This window comes from Nannospalax galili, unplaced genomic scaffold (assembly GCF_000622305.1).
Source record: "Nannospalax galili isolate Female #2095 unplaced genomic scaffold, S.galili_v1.0 scaffold336, whole genome shotgun sequence".
Classification (NCBI taxonomy): domain Eukaryota; kingdom Metazoa; phylum Chordata; class Mammalia; order Rodentia; family Spalacidae; genus Nannospalax; species Nannospalax galili.
Window position 1 is genome coordinate 6,819,088 of NW_008343385.1, and position 13,048 is coordinate 6,832,135.

Here is a 13,048-nt window from a genome sequence, read left to right on the forward strand (position 1 = left end):
AGGTACAATTATGAGGTAGCTTCCTCATCTTTTATCCCGTGGTTACCCTTACTTTCTCAGGTTTACCCTGCATATTTACCTAATGAACATGAGAGTGCTTGCGACACTGGTGATCACCCGTTACATAGTCTTCCCAGATCAGCCAATAAAGTTGCTTCTGACTAGGAGGTCAGAAGAGGACATCAGATCCCCTGGAACTGAGGTTATGGATGGTTGTTAACTGCCAAGGGGGTTCTGGGGATTGAACCTGGGTCCTCTGCAAGAGCAGGGAATGCTCTTAATCACTGAGCCATCTCTTCAGCCCTCCGAAAAAGGTTCTTTTTAAAAAAAAGATAGTGCCTGAGAGGAGCGGAGCTGAAGGTAGAGCTGTGACTTTCCATTATAAGTTCATTTCTCTTTTTAAAAAATATTTTACTGGGGGCTGGAGAGATGGCTCAGCGATTAAGATCATTTGTTGTTCTTGCAGAAGACCTGGATTCGAATTCCCACACCCGAATGGAAGCTAAGAACTATCCATAACTCCAGTCCCAGAGGGTCCGACAGCCTCTTCTGACCTCCACGGGCATTGCACCAACATGGGTGCACTTATGTATATGCAGGCAATACATGCATACACATGAAATAAAAATAATAAATAAAATTTAAATATATATATATATATATATTTATTTTATGTGTATGACCTATCTCTCTAACCCCATAAGCTCATTTTCACATTTTATTATTATTTTTTTTAGTTTTTTATTTTATGTGTAGGCATGTATTGCCTGCATGTAGTAAGTGCACCCGTGTTGTGCAGTGCCCGCGGAGGTCAGAAGAGGCTGTTGAATCCCCTGGGACTGGAGTTACAGACAGTTGTTAGCTGCCATGTAGGTGCTAGGATTCAAGCCTGGGTCTTCTGTAAGAACAACCAGTGTTCTTAACCACTGAGTCATCTCTCCAGCCCCTCACATTTGATTTTTAACCATATGTGTATATCATTTAATTAACTGTAAATGTGAATATGTAAATATATGATTATGCTAATATATATTATGATACATTATAAATACATATGAGTACATATTTAGAAGCTTATCTGGGGTTTAGGTAACAGAAAAACTAGTAGAATATCTCAGATCACATGAAAAGGAAACACATTGAGGGCAGGTGCAGGTGGCTAAAAGTGCTTTCCATGTAAGCCTGAAGACCTGAGTTCAGTCCCTGGATCCTGTGTAAAGGTGAGAGGAGAGAACTGACTCCACAAAGTTCTCTACAGGTGCGTGATGGGATGGGTACCTACACATACATCACATACACAATAATAAATAAAAATAAATAATAATAATAGAAAACATGTTGAATTCATACAATACTGGTTGACTTAAACTAGTGAGAGAAAACAAATAAAGCAAGCATTAATATTTAGGGGATCTGCATCAGTATGTGGTTACAAGTGTATGGAAATTATTGTTTCAAGCTTTTTTTCTTTTTCTTTTTTTCCTTTCCAACAGGATCTCCTTATATATTCTTGGCCAGGGTGGAACTTGCTCTGTAGACCAGGCTGGGCTTGAACTCACAGAGATCTGCTTATCTTTGCCTCCTGAGTGCTAGAATTAAAGGCATGCACCACCACAACAGGCTTCAGATTTTCTTTAAATCTGAAATTACAAAAGAAAATGTTAGTTTTCCTTCCCCTTCTGCATTAGGCATTTCAACATCTTTGAAAAAATGGTAATCTGATCATCCAAAGGAAGACTCAGAGGGAGGGATGGACTGCCCATAGCAGAGGACCTCCCAGAGGCTGGGAGAGTCCAGGAGAGAGAGAGAGCCAACAATCAGGTCAATTAGTGCTGCTCTCAGCGTTGGTCAGAGAAGCTTCTCTTTATAGTGGGTGGTGGTTAATTCAGATGCTCATAACTTGTCAAAGTGCGAGAGTAAGTGTGTGCTTAGCCTTAAAGCAGGAATCAAAATCATTCCCTCCAAGACTCAGAACATTCTGGAAGAAGGAATGGAAAAAACATAAAAGGTGTATGATGGGAGGAAGTGCTATAAATTCCTGTATTCTGGATATGATGTGGCCATTGACCTCACAAACTCACAGCAGCCCTGGTTATCTGCACAAGACTTGCTCCAGATGGTGCTGTCCAACATTTCGTCATGAGTGGGAGAGGGGCTTACACTGGAAGTTAATGGTTGCTGAGATAAAGGGAGTCATTTTCTTCTGTGGTCTAGCCATTGCCGGTGTTCCAGTAAATAACCCCCCTTCCGTACTTATGCAAGCAACCCTAATTAAACTCAGCAAGTCAGAAGGAAACAAAGAGATGAACAAAAAGACTTGGAAATAAGAAGAGGACTTGTTGGAGAAAACAAGGGGTTCATCGGGGCCGGGAGAGCGATGAGTGATGGTAAAACGGGATGCAAGAGGCCAAAATACATTATACACATGTATGAAGTAGTCAGTCAGCCAATTCAAAGCAATTGTTTCCTGGCCTTTTGGCTAAAATCAAGTGAAAAACAACTTACAGCCAATTTAAAATGTAGAATTCTTGACAAAATCACATTTGAAATAATATTTAGATATTTAAGGACTGAAGAAAAAGATGTCCTGATCTTTGTAGGAAGCTGTTCTGTGGTTATCTGACAGAGCTTCAAGACTGGCTTGGTGATTGGGAGGTACAGGTTGGCCAAGGTTGCCTGGAGCTACTGAATGGCCTGTGGCAGCGTGTCGCCTGTCTGCGACTCTTTCAGAGACTGGCACTTCCTGACAAAGGCAAGCTTGGTGCTGCTGGGTCAGGAGATAACGCTTTTTATTGATCTTACTCAACATATTTCTTCAGGCTGCCCCTACGCTTTGGCTGACAGCTGTCAGTAAAAGTCCAACACTTTCTTTTTCACTTGTTTTGACTAGAAATTAATCTTGTAGAAAACATACACCTCAGGGCTGAGGATGTAGCTCCATGATAGTGAACTTTCCTGGCATTAGATCTCCAGACCACAAAGGCAAAACAAACATGTACCTCATTTACCAATAGCATTTGCCACCTGCTTAGCATGTGAGAGTCACTGAGAGGTTCTGGAAACATGTAATTGTGTGTGTGTGTGTGTGTGTGTGTGTGTGTGTGTGTGTGTGTGTGTGTGTGTATTTTTTTTTAAGACAGGATCTCAGATAACCCAGGCCAGCCTTGAATTCACTGTGTACTGTGTAGCATCAAAGATGATCCTTAACTTCCCAGCCTCTACCAAATGAGTGCTGGGATTACAGATGTGTGCCCCCACATCTGGTTGATGCAGTGCCGAGGATCAAATGTAGGGCTTTGTGCCTGCTAGTAACTGAACACAGGTCCTCTGCAAGAGCAGTTATGTGCTCTTAACCACTGAGCACTTCTCCAGCCCCCAGAAGCCATTTTTAAAAAGTGTCTATGGGGCTGGAGAGATGGCTCAGTGGTTAAGAGCACTGACTGCTCTTACAGAGGACCCAAGTTCAATTCCCAGTGCCCACATGGCGGCTACAAACCGTCCTTAACTACAGTTCTAAGGGAATCTGACACCTTCTGACCACGGCATTGTATGACACGGGTGCACTCATACATGCAGGCAATATACTCATACACATAAAATAAAAATAATAAATTTTGAAAAAGTGGCTCTATGAAGTAAATGTGGTAGGCATACACAAAGGCGTACACTTTTCTATAGTGTTCATAGAAAAGAATGAAATCTATCATTTGTGACATGTATGGAATTGGCGATCATTATGGGAAGTAAGCCCAATGCAGAAAGAAAAGCACCATATGATCTCACTAATATATGGCTATTTAAACTGATCTCATGGAAGTTGAGACTGGTTATCAGAGGCTAGGGGGTAGTGGGAGGAAGAGATGGGGAAAAGTTGCTCTATGGGTATGAAGCTGGGGTCCAGGAATGGGCTCGTTTTCTCTGGTGGTTAAAGAGTTAAAAGGCATGAAAAATTTGAAAGTCAAGCAAAGCCAAAGTTTATTCAAAGAAGATGATTTTATTAGCGTTTAAAAGGGAAACCCCAGGACAGGCAAACTATAAATCTCAGCAGTAGATGGAAGGAGAATGGAGCAGAAAAGGAAAACAAAGCCATGGGATCTGAATTAAGTCAGCATGGAGGTTAGCCACGTGGTGGCAGGCAGTAATTCTGAGTCATTCAGAAAAGCGGGCCAATTTATGAAGCAGTAAGTCTGTGCTCTGTAAGAGACTACACTAGGGGGTGGGAATTCTGGGACGGCAAAAGTACAGTACCTCATTAAAGGGTAATTATCCCATCTATCCCTTTAACATGGCTTAAGGTAAACCCACCTTCTTTAGGGGTGGTCCCTTGGCCAGGTAACTGACCTGCCCAACTGGATTAAGCTCCATTTATGTTTTGAGTAGTGTGGGATGTTAGGTTTCCACCTAGGCCAGAGAGTTCATCCTCTTGACCAGAAGGAACTAGCCTTCCCTTAATGTGCCCTTGCTGTGGCTGTGCCTATAACAGTTGTTTGACAGCAAGACGCTTCCCTGGGCTATTGTATAGTATGGTGACTATAGATAATGTACACAGTCCAAAAGGCTACAGGAAACATTTGGAAAGATTTTATCTTAAAGACATAATAAATGGTTGGGTGTGGTGGTGCATGCCTTTGATTCCAGCACTTGGGAGACAGAGGCAGAAGCAGGTGGATCTCTGTGAGTTGGAGGCCAAACTGGTCTGCATAGCAAGTTCCAGGCCAGCCAGGATTACAGAGTGAGACCCTGTCTCAGAAAAGAAAAACAAAGAATAAATATTTAAAGACAGTTGTTTAACATGATCTAAACATTATACAATGTATACGTCATTGAAACATGTTAATTCCTTAACATGTACAACTTTTTTTTGTTGTTGTCTTTTTGAAGCAGGGTCTCCCCGTAGCCCCAGCTGTCCTGGAACTCACTATGTAGACCAGGCCAGCCTCGAACTCACAGAGATCCGTCTGCCTCTGCCTCCCAAGTGCTGGGAATACAGGCGTGCGCCACCATGCCCGGCAACAACTTTTGTTTTTGTTTTATTTTCGGGGGGGGGGGCTTTTTGAGACAGGGTCTCCCTGTAGCCCCAGCTGTCCTGGAACTCACTATGTAGACCAGGCTGGCCTTGAACTCACAGAGATCTGCCTGCCTCTGCCTCCCGAGTGCTGGGATTAAAGGCGTGCGCCACCACGCCCAGCCAACTTTTGTTTTTATATATTGGTTAGAGACTAAATTTAATTTAAAAGTTAGTAACAGTGATATATGAAAACAAATTGATTGTCTTATAAAAATAAAAACAAATGTGACTGAAAATTTTATCATAGCATGGAAAAATTTATATACTGGTAAAAGAAAATATAGATTATTAATGGAATGTAACAATGTATTTGGACATAGTGGGCTATGGTACTCGCCTGTAATCCCAGCACCTGGAAAGGTGAAGCAGTAGGGTTTGGGAGTTCAGTGCTAGCCTGGGGAACATAGTAAGATTCTGACTCAAACCAATTAAGCAAATAACCAACCAAAAAGAAATAGAAAACTGGGCTGGCAAAATGACTCAATAGGTAAAGGCATTCACTGCCTGACAACCTGAGTTTGATTCCCTGAACTCATGTAAAGGTGGAAAGAGAGAACCAACTCCACAGTTGTTTTTAGACCTTCACACATACACTGTGGTACATGCACCCCTCTCCCACCTCTCTGTTTCTCACTCACATACAACAACAACAATAATAATAATAATAATAATAATTTTTTAAAAATGAAAAACAGCCGGGTGTGGTAGTGCTCATCTTTAATTTCAGGGCAAAGGAGGCACAAACAGGTAGATGTCTCTGAGACTGAGGCTAGCCTGGTCTACATAGTGAGTTCCAGGCCAGCTGGGGCTACAGGGAGACCCTATCTCAAAACTAAACTAAATACACACGCACGCACACACACACACCTCACATAAAAACAACAGGAAAAAAAAAACAGAAAAATATAATAAATAAGGTGAAATTATGGGAAATGAAAATCATATTAAAAAAATTTTTTTTTGGTCTTTGAGAGAGGGTCTCCCTGTAGCCCCAGCTGGCCTGGCACTCACTGTGATGACCAGGCTGGCTTCGATCTACCTGCCTCTACCTCCCAAGTGCTGGGACTAAAGGTGTGTGCCACCACACCTGGCTAAAATAATTTTTTTTTGAGAGAGGGTCTCACTATGTAGGCCTGGCTGACCTGGAACTTGCTTTATAGCAGGCTGGCCTAGAACTCACAGAGGTCTACTTGCCTACCAAGTACTAGGATTAAAAGCTTGGGTCACCACCCAGTAATTGTGATTAATTTTCAAATACCAGCTTCAATCAGAGGCCAGTGAGATGGCTCAGCTGGTAAGGGCACCTGCTGCCAAGCCCATCCAGTGGAAGGAGGGAAGCGACAAATCTCGCCAATTGTTATCTGACCTACACACATACACATACACACTAAATGTATAAAAACTTCCATATATTGTTAAAAATATGACAGGCTTGTTTATCAATCAGAAATAAAAGCCCTACTTAATAACAAAGTAAATGTCTTGTCTGTAGAGATTTAAGCAGTGTTCCCCCCCTTTAAATCATTTTGGAAGGACAAAAGGAATTTAAAATGAAGAATATTTACACTTAAAACAAGGAGAATTCACACACTGTTTGCTAAATGTCTTAAAGGTGCATGCCAATCTGTCTCAATGGGAAGAAAGAAAATGTCAGGGTAGACCTTTCTGCAGGAAAGTCAGAATATTTCCTGGACCTCTCGTGACTATTACCAAATGATTTTGAGGCTTCAGGGAGGGGCTACATCTTTTCTTTAGACTTACAGAACCCTGGGAGTAAATCTGTCCACCTGCTCTGTTTTCATAGCCTAGCAGCTTCCAAGAGTCTGCAGTAGCTCAGCGGTGGCTCTGTGCTCTGCATTATAAAATCCCAGGAGAAAGACAGTGTATAAACATAACATTTGCTCATTTGCCTTAAGCAAGTATAATACTAATATTTATGGAAGCTTGCAAAGAGCAACTTGATGGAGGGGCCAGGTGACTATAAATGACAGAGGAAATTCACCTGAATTGGTTCAAATGTGTGTTGCTGGGAAACTATGTCCAGAGGTAAATAATCGCATTGATTTCCAGGAAATGGTGATGCTAAGTAAGTGAACAGGCAGGTGCAGCCACACAAACAGCAGTTAGCCTTTTCTTTTGAATCTTAGATGAAAGGCTTGCTGTTGTTCTGTATTAAAGATGATAGAAGATTTAGAGGTAAGAGAAGTACAAGAGACGCACACTTGCTGTGGTCATCCTAAGAATGATTGCTTACGAGCAGTTGCCAGAGCCTTTTGCATGCGTAATTTCTGGTTTTCCAAATAACTCTCCCTTTTCTTTCTGGGAGAACATTGCTGCAGGTGTGTGCCTGTTCCTCACACTTACTGCCAAAGCAGCAAATGAGAAGACGTCTTCTAGACTGGGAACAGCCATATGTCACGTGGTGGTTGTATGACCTTGAGGGAGTCTCTGGCTGTTTGAGCTTCATCTGTGTGTAGGGATCATGACCCCCGTGTTGCAGGCATGCTTAGAGGTCTGAATTTTATTCCACAATCTAGAGTAAGAGGCACGTTATTTTTCGAAATCAAATTTAGTCTGACCTTAACCCAGACATGTCAAGGTGGGGTAATCTTTTTTTTGTCAGGATGACAGCAGAATGGAGAGTTGGGGGCTGCTTTGAAGGTGAATGGGAGACAGAAGGTTGCTTAGTCCATCAGTTTGCTATTGAGGTGCTTTTTGGCCTAACCAGCCTGGGACCCAAAGGCAAGTAGTTCCATTTGCCCTCTGAAATTCGTCTTCTTACTGTTCCATACACACCAAGAGTTGCCCTCTCCCAAACCCCCCGCTGGGAAATTCCCCCTAAACTCCTCTTCCTCCACCCAGGGCAGGTTTCTCAGTGCATGGCATGCATGGCAGGCCTGTTTCTTGGCATCACACCATAGATTCCGAAGGAGGGAGAGAAAAAGGGGAGTTTTTTTATTTTTTGATAATTTCATACATGTATATTCTGACTTTCCACCCCATCCCCCACTGAAACCCTTCTTCCCAATAAGCCCCAGATTACTTTGATGTCCTCACTCTTTTTTTCTGACCCACTGAGTTTAATTGTGGTTGCTTGAGCAAGAGTGGGAGGCTATTTACTGGAACATGGGCAGCTTATCAGTGGCTATACCACTGAAGAAAATAACACACCTTCCTAAGGCACTCATTAACATAGCCCCTCAGTGAGAGGTGGGGCCTCGTGAGCACCTAACCCATGCATTATGAAATGGTGAAAGGTCCAGTCTTGTGTGTCTTGAATGAGAATCTCTCCTTGTGTTGGATCTCATAACCACAGCTGCAATGAGTTCATAAGTAAAATGGTGGTGAGTGTTTCGCAACACTCCTCCCCAACCTTTGGCGGGGGATATCCCTTTTAGGGCAGAGCACTCCGCATCACTTACTCTCTGCACTTTGACCTGTTGTGAATCTCTGCATTAACTACCACCCACTGCAAAAAAAAAAAAAAAAAGAAGTTTCTCTGTTGAAGGTTAAGAGCAGTGCTAATCTATGGGTATAAACGTAAGTATTTAAAAGACAGACACTGTGTCCATTTAGCAAAACAACAGTAGTAGGTTTTTCTCTTGGGCCTATGACTTTCCCAGCCATGAGCACTTGACTCATGTACCATATACGAGTTCCCTGCCAGTCAGAAAGTGCTTAGTTACTCCCATAATAGTTGTGCCATCATTGCACCAGTGGGTGTATCTTGCCATACAGGTTGTTATTGCAGCTCATGGGGTCCACAACTGTATAGGACTGTTGGTGACTTTTCTCCCTCAGCAGTTTGTATCTTCTGGCACTGTGAAAACAGGCTAGCAGGGAGGAAGCTTCCAGCTCATATCTAGTTTGATTTCTCAGAGCGGTTAAGAACACTGACTGTTCTTTCAGAAGATCCGGGTTCAAATCCCAGCACCCACATGGCAGCTAACCACTGTCCGTAACTCCATTTCCAGGGGGTAACTCCAGTTCCAGGGGATCCGACAGCCTCTTCTGTCCTCTGTGGGGATTGCATGACATGGGTGCACTTACCTACCTACATGCAGGCATAACACTCATACACATAAAATAAAAATAATAAATAAAATGTTTTTTAAAAAAAGAATAAGATTCTATCTCAGAAGTTCAAAGAAGTTACCCATTTAATACACATTAAATTAACAGTTTGAATGAATATATTAAGCCTGTGATCTATAGATTTCTTTAAGTTAAAATATATACCCTGGTTTCTCCCGATTGTATAAATCTTTCACTTATAGTTAAAGCATGAGTTAGAAGTGTCAGTAATAGTGGATACTGACAGACCCTTGAAGGGCTGGAGGGATTCCTGAGAACTAGCAAACATTGTGTAGTCACAGCACTGTTCTACAGAAAAAGCTTGGGTCCCCGGCCAGAGCAAAATGAGCTTTTAACTGCTGAACCATCTCGACAGCCCCTCAGACGTTCTCAGTGGACTCTGACATTTAGAATGGATGGCAAATAACAACTGTTATTCACTGAGCACCCATGATCTGTTGTGCCCTTGAGTGTGTAGCTTTTTCCAACTTTAATGAAATTCGGGTCTACTTATATACAGCAATGCTCCCAAAGCCTGACAATAAAGCTCAGTGGATTATCACAAAGCAACACTTGGATAAGCAAACATCTGTGTGCCCGCTCACACTGCAGAAGCCCACTAGGTGCCTTTCCCATGCAAAAATCCTCCCTTCCCCTCAAAGATAGCCATTCAGACTAGCTTTTCCTGTGTGGTGTGGAATTTATATCCATAGAATCATGGACATATGCTACATCAAAAAATCAGTTCAGCAACTTTGCAAGGAAGGTATCATTATCCCCATTTTCTAAAAGATAAGCATGAAATACAGAGCACTTGAGGGACCTGCCCAGGACTGCACGGCTCCTAATAAGAGGCCAACTGGGATTCTACTTCTGTGTGTCTAAGTGCCAAATCATCCCCTTTCTTTACACCTTTGCCCAAATCTAATCTAAAGTCTAGCAGATCCTTTCCTTTGAATATCTGCCTTTGCTGATTTCCATGTCAGATGAAGTTAATCTGCCATATGGCTGTGGTTTTCTCCCTTGGCCTGAGGAAGTAAGAGCAACCCAAGGGGGAGGCCAAGGTTCTCTGTCTTCTGGTCATTGTTTTAATTTTCATTTTTCAGTTGACTCCATTCTACGGGCCTGGCTACAAAAGTGCCTTTTCTCTTTGATAAATTGAATTTCTTTTAAGTTTGATGATGGTAATACATAAAGAGGGGACATTTTTGTACCTTCCTCCAAGTTTTTGATTATATGGGCTAGATCCTAGAGCTTAAAAAATATCCTCAGAAATTGGGACACTCATGAGAACTAGATGGTATATTAATGATTGACGTTTAGAATATACTCTTTACAGCCAGGTGTGGTGGCACAGGCCTGTAGTCCTAGCACTTGGGAGGCAGAGCAAGTGGATCTGTGAGTTCAAGGCCAGCCTGATCTACATAGTGAGTTCCAGGCCAGCTGGGGCTACAGGAAGACCCTGTCTCAAAAAGACCAAAAACCAAACCAAAACAAAAAAACCCTCAAAATAGAATATACTCTTTAAGCCCATACTTATGTTATTAACAGTCTAGAAAATCTCTCAAGCTCATTCTTAAATTTTATAACTTCATACTCAATGCACATAATTCTGTGTAGATTTCAATAAGAAGATTTTTCTGTATAGACACATCAAAAACTCCTGTTAGGAATTTTTTTTTTTTTTTTTTGTCTTTTTGAAGCAGGGTCTCCCTGTAGCCCCAGCTGGCCTGGAACTCACTATGTAGCCCAGGCTGGCCTTGAACTCACAGAGATCCGCCTGCCTCTGCCTCCCGAGTGCTGGGACTACAGGCATGCGCCACCACGCCTGGCTAGGAAATATTTTTTAAAATTAAAACATTATTATTATTATTTAGTGTGTGTGTGTGTGTGTGTGTGTGTGTGTGCATGTATGTGTGTGAGATATGTGTGTGAGTGCTTGTACAGATATATGCATGCCACAGTGCATGTGTGAAGGTCAAAGGACAACTTTCGGGGGTCAGTTCTCTCCTTCTACTGTGGGATCCAGGAATTGAACGCAGGTTGCCAGGTTTGTGTGATAAGTGATTTTACCTGCTGAGCCATCTTGCTGGCCCAGAAGATATGTTTTTTTTTTTTTTTTTTTTTTTTTTTTTTTTTTAAAAAAAAAAAAAAAAAAAAGAGGACGATAAATCTTTCACTGTGATATATCAAAATAACACAGATGCACTTACATACATGCAGGCTACACTCATATACACAAAATAAAAATAATAAACAAAATATTTTAAAAATAAAAAATATAAGACTGTATTAAATTCATTGAGTTTCATAAGTACTTAAATCCTTTCAAGTGTTCATGACTGAAGTAACCTGACTTTCTCATGCCTTTATACTCAAGGCTTTATTCCCCCATGTTAAGTCTGTCCATGGTCATATAGGAAGCCAAAACAGTTGAGAGCTGTCCCACATTGCTTCTATTTATGAGGTCCATCCATGTCCACGTCACTGTGTGTCATTATATGTCTTTGAAGACATTTGGAATAAGCAAATATTTCCCCATATTCCTTATATTTATTGAGCTTCTCTCCACTGGGTGTTTGATGTGCTGTGGGTTGTAACTTGAACAACTGTAAGCTTTCTTGCATTGTTTACATTCATAAGACTTCTGCAATTCATGGTTTCTTGATTTTAAATAGAAACCAAATATTTACAGACTTTACCATATTGTGGCATTTACAGTGTTTCTTTACAATGTGCATTGCTTCATTAAATCAAAGCAAACAGGATAAAGGAAATGCTTTCCCACGTACCTTACATTTAAAAGGCTAATCTGCTGTGTGTTACCATGTATTTTGAGCACAGTGGTGAAACTGAATATTGTGTTACTTGGCTTGGATTATTCGGCTTCTCTCCAGTGTGACTTCTTTCATGTAACTGCATGGATGATAACTCCTAAAAGCTTACCATTGGTGACTTACATTCAGAACTTTGCTCTCCAGGGTGAATTGTATCATGATCTCAAAATGATCTTAGATTTACAAGGTTCATAAGGCTAATAACTACTGTGGGTTAGTAGGTGTGTCTCAGTGCATTGGTGATAACTGAAGGCTTTCCCACATTCCTTACATCTATAAGGTTCCTCTATGGTGTGAGTTTTCATGTTTTTGAGAGTAGCTGGACCACCCAAAGGCTTTTGACATTCATACTATTTTATTCCATAATCATTTTTTTAAACATTTATTTAAATGTGTGTCATTTTTTTCTTTCTTTCTATTTTTTTTTAATCCTTTTCAGACAGGGTCTCCTGTAGCCCCACCTGGCCTGGAACTTACTAATAGACCAGGCTGGCCTCGAACTCACTGAGATCTGCCTGCCTCTGCCTCCCAAGTGCTGGGACTAAAGGTGTGTGCCACCACACCCAGCTACATTGGCTGCCTTCTTTATGCTCGTAAGTCTGATGATTAATATTGTCAGCTTCACAGGATCTAGAATCACCTAAGAGACAAACCTCTGGGCTTGTTTGTGAGGGAGTTTCTAGCCTGGGTTAATTAGGTTGGCACCATTTTTCCATGGATTGAGGTCCCAGATTCAGTAAAAAGGAGAAAGCAAGCTGAGCACCAGCATTCATCTCTCTCTGCTTCCTGATTGCAGGCGCAGTGTGGCCACCTACCTCATTCTTCGGCTGTTGTGACTTCCCCGCTGTGATGAACTGTACCCTTAAACCATGAGCCAAAATAAACCCTTCCTCAAGTGCCTTTTTTCAGCAATGAGAAAAGTCACTAAAACAATAAGTCTCTCGATCACTTGACTTCCCTTAGAAGTCAGAAATATCATTGAGGGCTCCTTTATTAATGGTTTTATATTTACTATTATCTATTGAGTCACTTTATTTATTTATTTATTTATTTATTTATTTATTTATTT